The sequence below is a fragment of the Macaca nemestrina genome (genome assembly GCF_043159975.1).
Source record: "Macaca nemestrina isolate mMacNem1 chromosome 11 unlocalized genomic scaffold, mMacNem.hap1 SUPER_11_unloc_4, whole genome shotgun sequence".
NCBI lineage: Eukaryota > Metazoa > Chordata > Mammalia > Primates > Cercopithecidae > Macaca > Macaca nemestrina.
Window position 1 is genome coordinate 109458 of NW_027257575.1, and position 16512 is coordinate 125969.

Genomic DNA, 16512 nt, shown 5'->3' on the forward strand with positions numbered 1-16512 from the left:
ACGAGGGTCTTTAATTATTTAAACCAAAAGAGAAAAACAGACCAGAAAAGAAAAACAACTAGTAAAGCTCGGAACTGCGAAGGTGGCATCCTTCCGTTAGTCTTGGATTTTGCTTCCTGGGTTTGTGACGTGGTCAGAGTCCTTGCCTTTGATTTCCTAACACAAGTTGTTAAAGTTGGAAGTGAGTGTGAAATTGAGTTAGTCTAGCTTTATTCTTTCACGGATGAGAAGTGAATTATCTTCAACAAGGTGGGTGCAGGCGTGGTCCCCGGGGGTCACTGTGGTGAACAGGCCCCCCTTGTGGGGAGCCAAGTTCGTCATCACTGGGACAGAGCCCAGGACACTTCCCCGGCTGGCCAGCCTCTTCCTAGAACCCCACACATTGCAAAGGGTGGAGTCCAGATCTATAGCATAAAGAAACGAGAGTGGTTACAGAAAGCACCACGATCTCAGCTGAGTGGCTCTGAGCACCCCAACGTTGGGGCACCTCAGCATCCTGTGTGGCGCAGGCTGTGCCCAGCAGGGAGGCTGGCCCGATCGAGCTGCGGTCTCCACCCTGAGAGTGAGGGCTCCTCCCCACCCCCAGCGTGGGTTAAAGCACCGTGTGTCCACCTGTGCAGTGGCTCCTCCCAGTGGCCCTGGAGGGCTGAAACCCTGGGTCCCGCCACTGGTCCGGGGCATCCGTTTCCCCTTCCTGCAGTTCCTGAGTCTGTGTGTCCAGGGGGCTCCGATCCCTGTCTTAGGACCATGACTGAGGGGTCAAGTTCACCCGCTTTGGAGCTGGCCCGGATCTTGGTTCTGTGGATCCTCGCTGTGTGGCTCTGGAGCAGTTCTGTCCTCAGGAGATGGATCCTCACAGCCGCCTCTTGGGGCCATGAGGAAAATTCATAGGACGACCCCCGGGTAGCTGCTCAGAGCCCTGTGCGGGGCCAGCCCTGTGTCTCCACCAGTTCCTTCGCTCTGTGCTTCCCCCCACTGTCACATCGCCAGCCTTTATTTCCTTTTCCTTGGACCCAGGCAGCGAATGCTCCGCTGGTCTTGGCAGCCCCTTCTCTAGTCTGTCCTCAAATCACTTCCTGACGGACAGCCGTGACTAGCCATCGGCGTGACCAAAACCCCACAAAATAGAACCCAACTTCCTATTAAGCTGTACAGAGCTGTCCCAGCCCCACTTCCCACAGGCTGGCCTCATTCGCCATGGGATCCGTGGTTCTCACCTGGGGTCGGGGGTGCCCCTGGCATCTGGTGGGGAGTGTCAGGGATGTCCCTCCAGGCCCAGTACAGTCCCCCAGCCGGTGGCCGGCAGACAGCAGCACCCAACCTGATGTCCCTGTGGCTTCTGGTTCCCCGAGGCTGGCTGTGCTTTGCTGCCTCTACATGCTCTCAGACGGGTGGCGTCTCTCCACCTTCACTGGTTAGCAGTGTTCCATCCATTCGAGCTCAAAGCACTGCCTCCCGGCAATGCAGCCCCTTCTCCTGGCCTGCCGTCTGCCTGTGCCCCGCGGTCTGTACCGTGTCCTCACGGACACATCAGAGCGAGGCTCCCAGGGATGGAGAGGTTCCTGCTTGTGTCTCTGTCCCGCCTTCTCTGGATCTGGCACCGTGCCCTTTGCCGACAGAGGTCTTGGGTTGATTGTCAGCGAAGCAGACGATCTCTATGGCTCTAAATGGCTGTGAACATGCTTGATTGGGTTATTTTAAAAATAATTGTATATGTAAACATTTGAGTGTGACACAGGTGGATTTTTGGGCTAATGGCCTTGTTCTTCAGGGAGTAACCACAGGCCCATCCACGAGGACCATTTCCAGCTGATTTATGGAACGCTGTTCTACCTGGTTAATTTTCAACGTTATCTCAGCCTGAGAGGTAGGTCAGCATGTGACGAAGATCACTGGTTTGAATCCTACTCTGCTCCTTAGGAGCTGCACCTTCCGTGCCTTCGTTTCTTCCTTGGTTAGGTAGGGAAGGTATGAGCTACCTCAGAGTTGTGAGTGAGGCCTGCATCGAGTGACCGCATTAAAGTGACAAGGACTGCACCCGGAGTGTTGATATTTAAAGCCCTTTAAACATCGCGATGCTGCATTTTGGTACCCAGGTAAAACAGCAAAGTTATTTCAGATGAAGACACAGACCCTCGGTGAGGTGGGGGGCTGATGGCAGGAGGTGGACCACCGACCCTGTAACGAGGGCGTGGTCTGTTCGAGGCTGAACGAAGTGCACATCATTGCATGTACCATGGAGGTCCCTCTCGTGAAGTCCTGGAAGGGTCCATGTGGCTGAGCCGTGTGGTCTGTCCATGACGTCCGGCAGTAGCAGAGCTTTCGGGTGCAGCCTTGTCCTTGTGCGCACAGCCCTCAGCGGTCTCAAAAGTCTGAGGCTTAAAGCAGGCTTGGGGTTTCCTTACACCTCCTGGACATCTAGTTTGCCTGGCAAGCATGTTTTTCTTGGGTGTAAAGGTGAAGGAGTGGGTGATTCTGGTGAAAGTGTACTAATTACTGCACTTCTGGGTCAGTGGCGCTCGGTTGAAGACACTATCTGCCCTGGGTGGACATCTCTGGGGTGGTGAGAACCGGTGGCTGGATGTCGCGGGGTTGCCAAGAAGATGTCAATTTTTCCTTTTTCCTGAGTAACAACACCCTACTTTGTTTAGGGAAGCAGCACACCCAGCTGAAAATCCAATTCTCTTGTACGGCGGAGCGGCTGGTGACACAGGTCCAGATGCTGGGATGCTGATGGGGGGTCCTGGAGTGGGAGGTGTCAGGAGGCTTTTCCGACCCACAGCAGCCCTGGGCCCTGGTCCGGCCTTCTTGCCCGGGGCATGACACCTGGAGGGAAAGCAGCTTCGGGGGCCTGAGGGCCAGAAGGCAGAGTCCTGGCGTGTGAGGCAGGCCTGGGCCAGGCTCCTCGGAGGATGTCACAGACCTGCTGCCCATGCAGGGACCAGCCACCTCTGAGCCTCACACAGATTTTCCTCCATAGCCGAGTGAAATCCTGGTACGGCGAGTGAGGCAGTCAGAGGCACCTTTTGGGGAAGGAGGACAAAGCTGGAGAGAAAGAGGTTTTCCTAAAGGCACAAGACGCTGATTCTGCGTTAGGGATAATTCCTAGGAGTGTGGTTGCTGGTGGGTGGAAAACTGTAGCCAGAGAATAAGTGGGAATGGCCCTTGCTGGTATTTAACTGATTCGTTCACGAATGGTCCGAAGAGTTCCAGTGAAAAGAACATTTCGGACACAGAAGTTTTCATCCTGCCTGACAATCAGCGTGACCGTGGACTGTTCCATCCTTCCTGGGCGACAGTGAGACGGTCTCAGGCTCTTCCGGCCCTGTGCTGGCATTTCCCCAGGGTGTGTGTCCCATCCCGAATAGGCTGGAATGCCTCTGGGTGCAGCTGAGCCTCTTGAAAAGGGAAGAGACATGTGATGTGCTCTGGCTGAACAGGAAAATGAGGGAGGACAGGGAGAGGGGACTGAAGGTGAGGAGGATGGTGAGCAACACTGGGGACAGAGGACGTAGGGTAACACCAGGGACAGGGGGACGGAGGGTAACGCCGGGTACAGGGGCATGGAGGGTAACGCCGGGGACAGTGGATGGAGGGTAACACCACTTCTCCAGGTGCCTTTGGGGGATGCTGCCGCTTCTCGCACCCCAGAGTGAAGTCAACAGGATTCTGTCCCGAGGAGCCCCAGAGCCTGGCAGCTGGGATTGTCGCAGTATGAACCACTGTTCACTAGCTCTGCACCCTGGGACAGGCTCCCTGGTGTTTCCACCCTGGTTTCCCATCTGGACAGTGGGACCCTGAGTGTCCCCATCCCAGCTGCGCCCAGAGCCCTGGACTCCAGCGTGTCGTCGGCACTCATTAGCGTTTCTTTTGTTGTGGTCCGTGGACGAAGTGGCTCTCTCTTTGTGTGTTCACAGCCCTCCTGCTCACTTGACCTTCTGGGAACACTTTTTACATAGCTTCGTATGTGGGGAGGACTCGAGGGATTAATCGAATGTTTCATCAGGTGCAGTTCTTCTGTTTCCCGGTTTTGACACAACATTTGGTGAAATTTCCAGGGACTCCTGCGGTCAGCCTCACGGTTTCACTCTGTCACTTTCTAATGCAGTATTCTTTGGGAGTCTTTTCAATTAAGCGCCATCATTTAAAAATAAGTTTTATAATATGCAGTTTCAGGTTAATTCTTTACCTTTGTGTCTCAGGCAGTAGCTACCTACCTGTGAGTAGTCACAAAGGTTCACGCAGTTTTCCAGGGCGGCCTTTGCATTTACTGGAACTATTAAGAGCTCGTTCCTGCTTCAGCGGCGATTGACACGCAGTACACGTGAGGCCGTGCGTGGCTTAGCATCTTCCGCGGGCTGAGAGGTCACTTTCTGTTCTTCCCCAAGCCTGCTGCGCTGTGCCGAGTGTTCACTGCGGGCAACGTTCACGCTGTCTGGCACAGGCCACCGAGGCCACAGGGCAGGCTCCACGTAGGGGAGCCTGCAGAATGGCAGAGCCTGGCCTCCTCGCCGCCCTTTACCGGGAGCAGAAAGCGCAAGCCTGTTATCAGAGCTGTGCTAGCCCCGAAAGCCTCTGAACAGGCTGAATTTAGGAATCGGCTCCTACCAACTGCCCACGTTTAGGATGTTTTTGAGTTTTTGTGATTTTTCCTGCACTGGGCTGGCTCTGAGTCACCGTCATGGGACTTCATGTTGCCCCGACGGGAAACGGCGTGGGTGGAGGGCTGCACAGAGGCTTGCTGCCGTGATAATGAAGGGCTTGTTGCCTCTTGGGACGGCGAGTTCAAGCTCTTTGTGATTCTCAGCATAAAGACTGACCGGCTGAGGACATGGCTGCAATTCAGGGTGGCATGGTTGATTGTCATCGTTGATATCAGGTACCTGCCTCTAAAATGACGGTACCGGTAGTGCGGCTCCAGGAGGGCAGCTCCTGCCAAACACACGCGCTCCTGGGCCCCTGCAGACAAGGTCGTGTTGCCAGCCAGGCCTGCAGCTGTGGGTGCAGAGGGGTGTACAGGGCACCGAGTGCCTCCCTCGATTGCTTGTGGGGCCCAGCCCTCCGTCCCTCCTGGTCCCCAGTGCGGCTCCTCCCAGGATTCTCCCAGCCCCGTGCACACCTCCGTCTTCACAGCTTCCGTAGTTTTCTCGTGGGCACCCCAGGTGGGCGCCTGGGCAGGGTTCGTGTGTTAGTCGAGTTCTCTCTAGCCGTCCCTGGCTCGTAGCCCAGCAGGTCCCTTCAGATGAGTCAGCCAGCTGTGTACCTGCATGTTCAGGATACTTGTCAGGGGCCTTCCTCAGAGCAAGACCGACGCTCACCTCATCCTTGGGACTTTGGAGCCCGCCCTGGAGAGACTCCAGCCACGTCCAAAGGGGCCGTCCGGGTCCCCACAGGCTGGTGGGAGTGACTTCTGAGCCACTCCAGACCACACTTTGTGTTCCTACACCCCACAAAACCACTTAAAGTGCCATGTTCTGGTGCCGTGTGCCTCACCAGTGTGCCACACAAGCCTGCACGGGGATCTGAGCGGGCGCTGCCTTCCTCAGGCTATGCTTGAGTTGTGGGGCAACTGGAGCACTCGTGGCTGTGATTCTCTCCACTGTCTGGGCTTCCCTAGAGGGTCTCACCCGCAGCCTGAGGACCACATCGGCAGCCACCGAGGAGCCACCAGGTGCGGCGTTGGTCCCACTCAGTCCTTCTCGACTTTGGTGAGAGAGGAGACAGCAAAACTTCAGCTGGGAGCCCCAGGCCTTCTCTGCTTGGGGCCCTGGGACTGACATAGCACAGATCCTGCCATCCACGTGCTGGGGGCCCCGCCGTGCGGCTCCCTCCTCTGGTCAGGGGCTGCACCCTTGGGCTGTGCAACTCCTGGTTCTCACTCTTAGGGGCCCAGGGAGGGTGGTGGATGAAGAGAGAAGGAGAAGGGTGGCAGTTTGAGCCCAGTTGTGTTGGCTTCGTCTTCTGCCTCTTGTCCCTAAGTACACTGGCAAAGTTTTCCAGATGAAAACTCAGAAGGGATTTTTAATGACTGGAATCTGTGAATTCCATGGAAGCCAAGTCTGTCCACCTCTTTCACCCACCTCATTTCTCCTCATTGGGGCTGATTTTGGCAGCGTTCATAGGGGCAGGGACGGAAGGGGTGGGGGCCAGCCGTCGGCCCTGTGTCCCTCCCCTCCTCGCCTCAGCGCCACAGCATTTCGGTGTCATCCCCTTCCGTGCACGCGTCCTCATGAAAACCAAGTGCGGCTGGAGGGAGATGCCTGCGCCCACTCCCGTGACCTTCCCGGCCGGCCTGGCTGCAGCGGCCTCTCGGCAGGCATCTTTCTGGTGCTGCCTCCGTGCCCCTCCCATCACCTGACGCTCATGTTCCTGAATCTTCACGCGTGTGCTCTGTGCAGCCACCTCACAGGCTCCCTGGGAACGGAGACAGTGTCTCACGCCGGTCAGAATGCTCTTCTCTGTCCACTGAATAGTCCAACACAGAATCATTCCTCTGTGATTATTTATGCTTTGTTATGTAGAACTGGAATAAAGAAAAAGTGAATTTAGACATTACAGCCATCAGGTTGAAGCTTAGTAATTGCATTAGGGAATTAAATGGAAGCATTTGAGCTTCTCGAGTTCTAATTCCACATCTTCGTATCCCCATCACCCCATACCCAGTGTCTAACAGAGCTCTTGGTCTAGGAGTTTCTTGATAAATGCTTACTGAATTGAACTGGACTGAGCTTAACATTCCCACCCAGAGTTAGAAGCCAGTCCCTGAATAAATTGCATTTAGAACATGAGTTTGATGTTACTGTGGTAAGGGGTATCCTAAACGTCATAATTCCTAGTCAATATCGGGCATTTAGTCAAATAGACTCAAGTATAGAGAAGCATAGGCCCACCTGGCAAAAGGGCAAGGCACGGTGCTTTAGGTCCAGGTCCCCAATATCAACTATGAAAATAAAACGTCAACTCCAATGACAGCCCTGTCCTCAGCTGGTCACTGTTTACGCTAACAATTATAAACAGCTTGAACTTGCTGTCCTGAGAGGCAACACACCCTCCATTCTCTCTGCAGTGTAGCTGCCTTGGTGGATGGAACATGCCCCTCCTCCCTCCCTCCCCCATCCCTCCCTCCCCCCTCCTCTCTCTCTCCCTCTCTCCTCCTCTCTCCCTCCTTCCCCCCTCCTTCTTCCTATCTTCTCTCACCTTTCTCCCCCCCACCTTCTCTCCTGGACAAGGGGCAGAAGAGAGGAGACCTCCGGAATCTTCTCCTTCATCCAAGCAGCTTGGGGGCAGCATCAACAGCTGCAATTTGGCTGCCCCAGCAGGTGCCTCAGGGCAGCCTTTCTAATGGGAATCCTGGAATCATGTCTTTCCTTAATGTGTCCTAAAGGCTGGAGGACACGAAGTGAAACAATGCTCCATGCTCAGTCCTGTGATTTTGTGTAATTTTTGGACTTACTTTGAAATTGAACTAAATGATACCGAAGGTAGAGCGTGAAAAAAAAGAAAAAACAGGCTATGGTGTTTGAAAAACAAACAAAACCGTTTGGTTTGTTGGTTTGTTCTTAGACCTTCACAGGCTCCTAGGTCACACGTTTCAGTTTCTCAGCAAGTGACATTCTCTGCAGAAGCTGTGTCAGTCTCTTGTTTGATGATGTCAGCCACAGCAGAAAGAAGCACTCCGTAGGCCCCGTGCTCAGCACCTTGGCGTGAGCTCCTGCCATCTTCTGTTCATGCTCATCACAGCTCTGTGCAGTGGGCATCCTCCTGATCCCTGTGGGAGGATGGAGGATGGAGGCGGAAGGGTGAGTGATGGCAGGATCACATGAGGGGTCTCTCCCGAGGTAGGGAGGGGAACCCGGCCCAGGACCTTAGTGTCCATCCCATCCTTCTTCCTCCTCCTCTGCCTCTCTGTGACTGTTTGACTCAGGCTGCAGGGACAGACATGAGTATGTGCAGAGCCTGTGTGCACCCCTGGGAATGTGTGCTCATATTGGCAGGGAGGGATGTGAGTGTGTACAGAGCGTGTGTGCACACCTTGGGGATATGTGCTGGCAATGGCAGGGACAGATGTGAGTGCGTACAGAATGTGTGCTGGCATTGGCAGGGACACATGTGTACAGAGTGTGTGTGCACACCTCGGGGTTGTGGGTTGGTGTTGGCACGGACAGACGTGAGCGTGTACAGAGCGTGTGTGCACACCTGGGGGTGTGTGCTGGTGTTGACAGGGACAGATGTGTACAGAGCGTGTGTGCACACCTGGGGGTGTGTGCTTATGTTGTTTTGTAACCGGCAAATACGTGGCCCGTTGCGTCGGGCGGCCCTGCGCCCATGCTGAGTCCGTCAGTGGCCCTCGGGTTGGGGTCTCCATCTGCCCAGACAGCACTCGCGTGGCTTGAGGTTTCAGATTCTTCCTCTACGGATACTCGGGCCTCCTCAGGACCAAACATCAGAACCAGCCAACTGCAAGCTACAAGAACGTTCAAATGCATCTTCAGTAGGAAAAACAAAAGCAATTGGAAAAATTTTCCAACGTGACCCCGTGGTTAAGCCGTTAGATACTCCAGCCAACAGATTGAGTCACTTTAAAATTACACCAATTAAAATGGTTGTGAGAGTTGCAGAGCTTTACCGCTAAACCTTGAAATAATTGAAGCATTCTGCTCCACTTGCTTACAAACTAGGGTTGGGGATACCTTTCAGTCCAAAGTAGCAACCTTCTAAATCCAGCTTAGATGCGAGGCTCCCACTGACACAGGAAGAGACAGTGGCCCTTGATTATTCTCCTGTGTTCAGATACTGTGTCATTTTTTTTTTTTTTTTTTTTTTTTTTTTTTTTTTTTGTATCCTGATCATCACTTCTGCTTTTCCAATTCAAACTAAAGGGTGTTTAGTTCTGTTTTGGAGAAGCTGTGGTTAGTGGTTTCTTTTCATGGTTTGCTTGATCTCTTAAGTCTGGTGCTTACATTACCCAAATAGAGTTTTCTTTAGTACGACAGTGCCATAGCCCAGGGCTTCTCCCTCCATATCTGCTCCCCAGGAGGCCCCCTGGGAATGGACACTGGAGATCCAGCCCCTCTCCGTGTGCCGTTTTCTTTGAGTCCAAGGTAGGTTTGGCTCAGAGAAGAAAAGAGGCCTCCGGGTTAGGTGCCTCTGACTGCTTGCTTGTGAAATGTTTAATGATAGGGCGACTTCCAAACTAATTTTACACATTGATAGTTGTAGCGTGAAGTATCACCGCAGTCATAAGAACAAGAAACACTCCCATAAAGTAGATAAGCAGAAAAAAGCCATAGGAGTTTAATAAAGCGCAAATAAAATGGTGTTGTAAGAATGTACAGTGGGAAATGCTCTCAGTCCACCCAGATCCAGCTGTGGCGTCAGTCCAGCTGTGGCGTCCTCCTGTGAAAACATTCAGCCACGTGTGGTCCTGATCGCAATCGCTACTCTGAATTGTGATCCAGAATGTTCTTGGGGGCCGATGCCGGGACTGTTCCAGCAGTTGAGTCTGATTGGGCGTCACGGTGGTGATGTGCTTAGCGCGGCCAGCTGGGCTGAGTGGTGGCCACCCGTGCACTCGCCACGTGTAGCCGTTATTCTGGTGATGGGGTTGCATGCGGCGCGGCTTGTCCACCTGGGCTATTAAAGTACTGGGAACCCAACCGCGGGCGGCTGCCTCCCGACATGGAAGCTGTCTTTTTTATCCAGGGCCCTCTGGCGCTGCAGACCCCTGCCGCCAGTCTGAGCTCACAAGGAGTCACCGGAGGGCTCTGCTGGGGCGTGGAGGTCCCTGAGCAGGTGGTCACTTATTGCTTGTGGCGTGGTCCATGGCCTGTGAGTTATTTCTCGGGGTTTGTGTGGGCGAGGTTAAGCAGTTCACAGCTGGGCACTTACCCCTTACACAGGTGACACTAGTTAAAGTGGAATCTATATTAGCTCACACGGGAGTGTGTGAGGAGCTGGGAGGGTGGGGCGGTTTGGCCCTAGCACTAGATCCCGGGCTCCTGACATTTCTGCGTCTTCCAGTTGAGGGGCCGTCAGAGCCGCTGTGGGTCCTGAAGACAGTGGGTGCCATATGGACCAGGGATGCGGAAGCCTCTAGAGGCTGCGGGAGGCAAGGAGACGGTCGCTTCCCCAGAGCCAGCCCTGCCGACATTTCGACGTTAGCTGGTGGGACCTGTTTTAGACTCCAGCTTCCAGAAATGGGAGAAAATAAGTCAGTGTTTAGGGTGCTAAATTTGGGGTGATTTAGTGGAGAAATAGAAAACTAGCCCACAAAGGTGCACGCATTGAAATGTGCTCTGTCCAGGTGTTCACAGTGGTGTGAGGGGGATGGCATCGGGGTTCTGGGAACTGTGCAGTTTTACTGAAGGAAGGGGGCTCGCCACGCCTTTCCTCATGTAACTGAAGGTATGTATGCCTGCCACACTGCCCAGGAGACAGGGACTAGAATTCTGACTTTATTTCTTATGGGAACCAAGCCACAGTCAGAACACGGTGAGGGCCGAGACGAGCTTCCTACAGCCTCAACTGGGAAGAGGAATGGCAAGTAGTTTGTGTTTTTCTACACAGACCTGTCTTTTTCAGGTTTTGTTAAGTTTTGGAAAAAGGGAGAGGCCAGGCACACGTCGGCGAGGGACAGTGTTTCTGGGGGTGGTGCGGCTTCAGCCTGAACATGGCCGTGTGGTTGGGAGGCTCAGAAACTGCCTTCCAAGGGCCCTCATCTATTCCTTATGGCAGTAATACCTCGTTTACAGAAATCCACAGAAATGACAGTGCGGGAGGCTTCTGGTCTGGATGGGTTTGTGTGGACCGAGGTCATGGAATGTTGTCCCAAGTGCTAATCCTGATCCGGCAGAGGCTCTGTTCCCAAATAATTGTTCCACAGTTTCAGAGCCTATATCTGAGTGATAGTCTTTTAACTTTGTTGCATAAAAGTAAACAAAGTATGTCCTGAGGGTCTAAAAATCCATGTGGTAATCATGGCTGTAAACTCATACCTGGGGCTTTGGGATGGAGTGAAAACCACCGTCACCTGGCGTGGACGCTGCGTGGTATTTTTAGCGTGGTGGCCTGCTCGTGCCTTGAACGCTATCTGCAGTGTGAGCAACAGCTGTGCATTTGAGAAATGTGGACAGGTCAGCTTGCTCCTCCAGGGGCCTGCGGGCATCCGGGTGAGGGGCCTGAGATGAGGCCACGTCAGTGGGAAGGAGCTTGGTTGTGTCAGCAGATATGTCTGCCTCTACAGGCCCGCAAGCCAGCCCGAACCCAGTTTTCCTTTGGTCATCTAATGCCAGAAGAAACCTGTTTCTTAGAGATTCTCATAATTTATATTAATGAACCATTTGACCATAAATAAAATGTTATAAATGCATGAGGCTTTACAACTTGGCAGATGTGTCATTGTATCAAACTGTTGAAGATATTTGTTTCACTTGAAGGTTTTTAGCATTTTATGTGCAAAGCAAATGCCAGTAGCATTTCGAAGGAGTATTTTGGAATTTTAAACACAGTGGGATAGTGCTGGGTCTCTGGGATACTGGTGAGGTGGACCTGACCTCAAGCTCTTGTAGCTTGCAAGCAGGATTGCTAAATTGTCACAACTGCAGTGCTGGAAAGTCAAAGTGGATTTCTGTAAATGAGGTATTAGTGGAATAAGGAACAGATGAGTGCCCTTGGAGGGCAGTTTCTGAGCCTCCCAGACACCCCAGGAGGAAGCGGGGGACGGGGGCAGTTACCCACCAGAACCTGGACGGTGGAGCTGGGTTTGCTGGTGGCCCTGCTTGGCAGGTCATTACGTGCAATAGGAAACAGGTGAGTGCCCTTGAGAGCGGTTTCTCGGCCCCCTTCAGAACTGCAAGTGGAAGACGCTCCAAGGTGGGGGGTGGGGGTTCGGTTATCCACAGGAGCCTGGATGGTGGAGCTGGGTTTGCTGGTGGTCCTGCGTGGCAGGTCATTACATGCACTAAGGAACAGGTGACTGCCTTTGAGGGCGGTTTCTCGGCCTGTTTCGGAACTGCAAGTGGAAGACGCCCCAAAGTGAGGGGTGGCTGGTGGTCGGTTATCCAGTGGGGCCGGATTTGCTGGTGGCCGCTGCGTGGTAGGTCACTGAGTGGAGCGATGGGAGATGAGTGGAGTGGGAATAGAGGATGCACCCTCCACAGCTACTGCTGGCAGTTGGCTCTGGTAGCAGAAGGGGCATAGATAGAGGGATTCCCATCAGGGGCAACACGACTGGGGTCCCACGTGTGCTGGACGCCGAGGTGTGGCTATATGTAATCTGAGTCTGCACAGCCGTCCTGGTGAGTGGGTTCAGTTACCTTCCCATCTCACATTTGAGAAATCTCGGTGGCTCACATCACAGCTGGGTGGGTTGGAACTAATGTCTCAGGCAGGACATTGGCCCCAGAGCCCAGATCTTACCTGCCCCCGCTCTTTTCAGTCCACCAAGCTTGTAGAGAGGGTTGTGTGGTGGTGGGTGGTGGCTGAGAAACCAACACAGTAGAAGGGGGGGAGGAAATAAACCAGGCAGGAGACACAGGCAGTGCTTGGGAGGTCTGCAGGGGGTCTGGGTGTGGGGGGCACCTCTGGGCCTGTGAATCCCGTTCTGTGCTCCTGGCTTGCCCAACCTTGGCCCTCAGCCACGTGCTGCGTGCTTTAGGTGAAATCTCAGTCGCTCGTGTGGTGCGGGCATCTTTTCTCCCTGGCTTTGCCTCTCCTTAAATCACGGAGTCTCAGTGGGGATGGCGGGGTGGTTGGTGGTCCATGGAATTTGTCCTCCACCTCCCCATCCTTGTCCTGTCCTGTCTGGCCTGTTACCTGAATCTGTGTGTCTTCAGAGCCTGCAAATGAGTGGAGGCCACGGCAGCCTCTCGCTGACCGACCTCTCAAACTCTTTTATTCATCAGAATAGTGTTAAATGCTGATTCCTAGGCACCCCCATTGGACACTATGCCTGCCTGGCATGGGTACTTTGGGGAAGGTACAGAGGGCTGCTGAGCTGTTCCAGGGGGGAATTTGCATTGTTGAATGTCTATTGTGTTCCTTCCAGCACTCTACTTTCCACGCACACGTGGCGTTAAACCTGGAAGACCTCTGGGCGCTGTGCTGGTGAGGAAGCCCCGGCTGGACGAGGGGCTGCTGGGGCTCGGACTTGATTCCTGGGCTGGGGGCTGCGGGCTTATTCTCTTCAGTGGGCCTGCTGATGGGATGTCCTGAGAAGTCCTGCTGTGCACTCAGGGGAAGGTGTAGAGACAGGCTCAGAAAAGACAGACCATGGATTTAAAAATTCCTACTGGTAAATCTTTTATGAGCAAAGTAATTTGCATCTAACTGAAAACAATCATTGCTCGAATAATTGGTTTGTTTACAAAGTTGGTCCTATGAACAGATTAAAGTTTTCATTCATGCCTTATCTATAATGTAATTAGGAGCTATTACCGCAACTTAAATTAGCTTTAAATTTTGTATCAGATTGCAGTCCAGATTACAAACGGCTGCTTGATAATCTCATTGATAAAATGGAGGAATTTAGTGCTTGGAACCCAGAGTGAAGGGAACAGAATTGCTTTGGTTTCTCAAGAGCGTGTTGACTGAGGGGTGACCTGGGGTGAAGAGAAGTGGCTAGAGTCATTACACTCGAGGAGATGATCTGCCCCCACCTTTCTCAGCTGTCTTCTGGACAAAACAAAAGGGTGATAAATGGAAAAAATTCAGCACTGAGTTCGTCTATGCCCTGAGCTTCTCATAGGGTCGTTAATGGGCTGTATCTGTGAAGCCTCCATACAGACACAAAGGAATTAGGCTAGAGTAAGGCGGCCGGCGTCCTCTGGCGTCTGGACCGCGTGTCATTTCCTAAAGCCCTTTTGGGTGAAATGACAGTGGCAATGTCGTTGTTTGGAGGAGTGTAAACTCACGTATGAGATGCAGATTTTAAACACCAAAGTCAGGAAGCTTGGTGGGAGTGGCTGTCTTCCAAGTGGTTTTCTGTGCTGCCATGGATGAGGTGTGGATGTGTCATCTGTAGGTGAGATCCACTGGTGAAGGGGCTAAGCAAACCATGCAGGTGGGGGGTGGGGGGTGTGAAGCTGCATCTCTTCTGGCATCCCAAGGAAATACATCTTGTAAAACTTGTGAATTTGACCCTAACCCTGAGTGTTGAAGTCTGGTGCAGTGTCTTGAGCCCTCTTCTGCATTGAGGGTGAGTGACTGTAAATGACCGATTCCTCAGTGGTGAAAGTTCAAATTTAGCTTCCGTGAGGAAGCCAGACCTCAGTCACCCATATCTCCATTGTAAACACTGCGGCCCCTACGCGGGTGGCTGCAAATTTCCAGGCCTTCCTTGGAGAAGCAGCCGTGAGGTGCTTGATGATTTGATAACATCAGCCACCTTCTGTCTTCTGTCTAATCACAGTACAAATGATTCTCCTACAAGGAAATGGATCTGGTTTCTTCCCGATGGTTGGAAGAAGCAGCCCGCCTAGGGACTCCACCGTCCTCTGCACTTTCACAGCGAAGCCTGTGTCTGTCTCCAAGGAGTGTCACGTGTGTCGTGGGAATCGCCTCCTTAATTCTTCCTGCTTTTGATGGCTCGGGTAGCTCTGCCTGTTTCACCCGGGATGAGCAGCGGGTGGTCTCTGGCTGCTGTGGGACTAGGGCTTGGGGGTGCATCATCACATCCGGTGGCCTGTCCAGGTGGGCATCGTCTTTTTGCCTGTTGGCTGAGGCAGCTGTGATGCCATGGGGGTCATGCTTGTCAGGGCCAACCCAGTTCTTCCCGTGCACACCTCTCCTGCTGGAGTGCCTTTCCTTATGATGACGTGTTGAATTAGCGTGGAGAATGCAGAAAGGCTCTGGGCCCCTCTCTCCCATTCTTACTCCCTGGAGCTGTGATGCCCGACAAGGGAGCCCATAGCCAGAGGCTCCTTTAAATTGAATTAGAATAAAGATTTGATTACATAGCTAAACACATTTGAAAAGAACTTCACAGATTAAATTCCCGATTCAACACTTCAGGCCCAGTGGCCACGTTTCGGGGCTCAGCAGCTGTAGGTGGCTGTTGTCTTTCTGTGTTAGCTGAGCAGATTGGGACGTTTCCAGTTCAGCAGGCAACTCTCTTGCATGGCTCTGCCTGTGGTGAGGGCACCTAGGCTGGAGAGCCTCGTGGGGATCCCTTAGGCCTCTGGCTGCAGCCAGGCTGCACGGTTCCTGTGGCCCGGGTCCTCTGCAGGCCCAGATGGATCCCACCACAGAGCCAGCGCTGCTAGACTTGGGTACTGTGTGCAGACAGCAGAGGGGCACGTCCGGGCCTTGCAGGGGCTGGGGTGACTGGCCTCCTTGGCCAGGCTCCTGTCTCCGAGTCTTCAGGGGAAATGCATCCACCATCCACCATCCACACCGTGCACCAGAGGAAAACTGCAGGCTTCTCTGTGGATGGTGAATTGAGATCATGCAGAGTGACTAGGTTTGGGCTCCTGGCCAGCGTGGAACCTGATACCTTTAGGTGGAACCTGACATGCCTCCATGGGTACATGGCAAAGAGAAGGCAGCATTGTCAGCTTGAATCCAGATGTGCTCCCGTTTTGAGGTGGAATGTTCTGGGAGTATTGGCCATTGGTGATTGTGCTGCCGTGGAGGACTTCGAATGCAGGCACTGGTTTGGGATAACCCTGGTTTCCTGACCTGTATGTGGGCATCCCTGAATATCCCGGACTGGAGGAAGGCAGGGCAGATGGGAGGGTGACAAGAGGTGTCAGGTGTTTCCAGCTTTGGGGACTGATGCCATCAGATGGCCGAGATCAGGATGGTGGTGGCCAGGGACCAAAGCAGGGGTGCGTGGAAATGCCATGTTCCTCGGAGCAAGTGGAGGACCTCTTGAACTCTATTCCTGGGCAACAGTTCTTCCATCCTCAGGAATCTGTGCCATTGTAATTGAGTAGAAAATTCTGTAATTGCTCTAATTACTTACTGTTAAGTCCCCATCCCAATTACCATAAATTAGCAACAGTGATAACAGTTTGCCTGGTCAAACCTTACCAAGAAAAACCAGTGGACCTAGTTTTAGTTGCCTCCAGCTCCCTCCAAATCAGATTCCTTAGCGGCTTGTGTCCCCACACTTGCTGCAGTTCCTCCTGGGCCTGGCAGGCACATTCCAGACATTCACATCTCAGCTCAGATGCAGGCGTGCACATTATTTATAGAAAATCGCACTGCGCTGTGATCGGCTTGAGCTGACGTTCTCTAGGTGGGAGGTGGAGGTTCAAAAGTTCTAATGGGATGAAATTAGAAATATGAATTTTAAAAATTCACGTGTTATGAACTCTGTTCCATGATTGCCTCTGAAATGAGAGACTATTTGCAGATGAGGCAGTCAGCCTGCAGCTCTCATTAGATCTGTCCTAGACCTCGATGCCGTCCTTTGGCCTCTTCCTGGGTGTGGGGTGCTCTGCTTGAAGCAAAACCAAAGGAAAGAACGTGGTCTGCATCACTACTGCAGCCAGCTCAACGCGCACACCCACT

The 16512-nt window shown here is 53.1% G+C and overlaps 1 long non-coding RNA gene and 1 pseudogene across 1 annotated transcript in view; both read left to right on the plus strand.

The window, feature by feature from the left end:
• The first annotated feature begins 4894 nt into the window (after positions 1-4894).
• LOC139361161 (uncharacterized) lies at positions 4895-9094 on the plus strand (annotated as a pseudogene).
• Positions 9095-9971: 877 nt separating this feature from the next.
• The window catches only part of LOC139361163 (uncharacterized), a 121305-nt gene continuing 114764 nt past the window's right edge, over positions 9972-16512 (plus strand). The window contains exon 1 of the long non-coding RNA XR_011618709.1: positions 9972-10404. This is a non-coding gene — a long non-coding RNA (uncharacterized lncRNA). The remainder of the gene's footprint in view (positions 10405-16512) is intronic.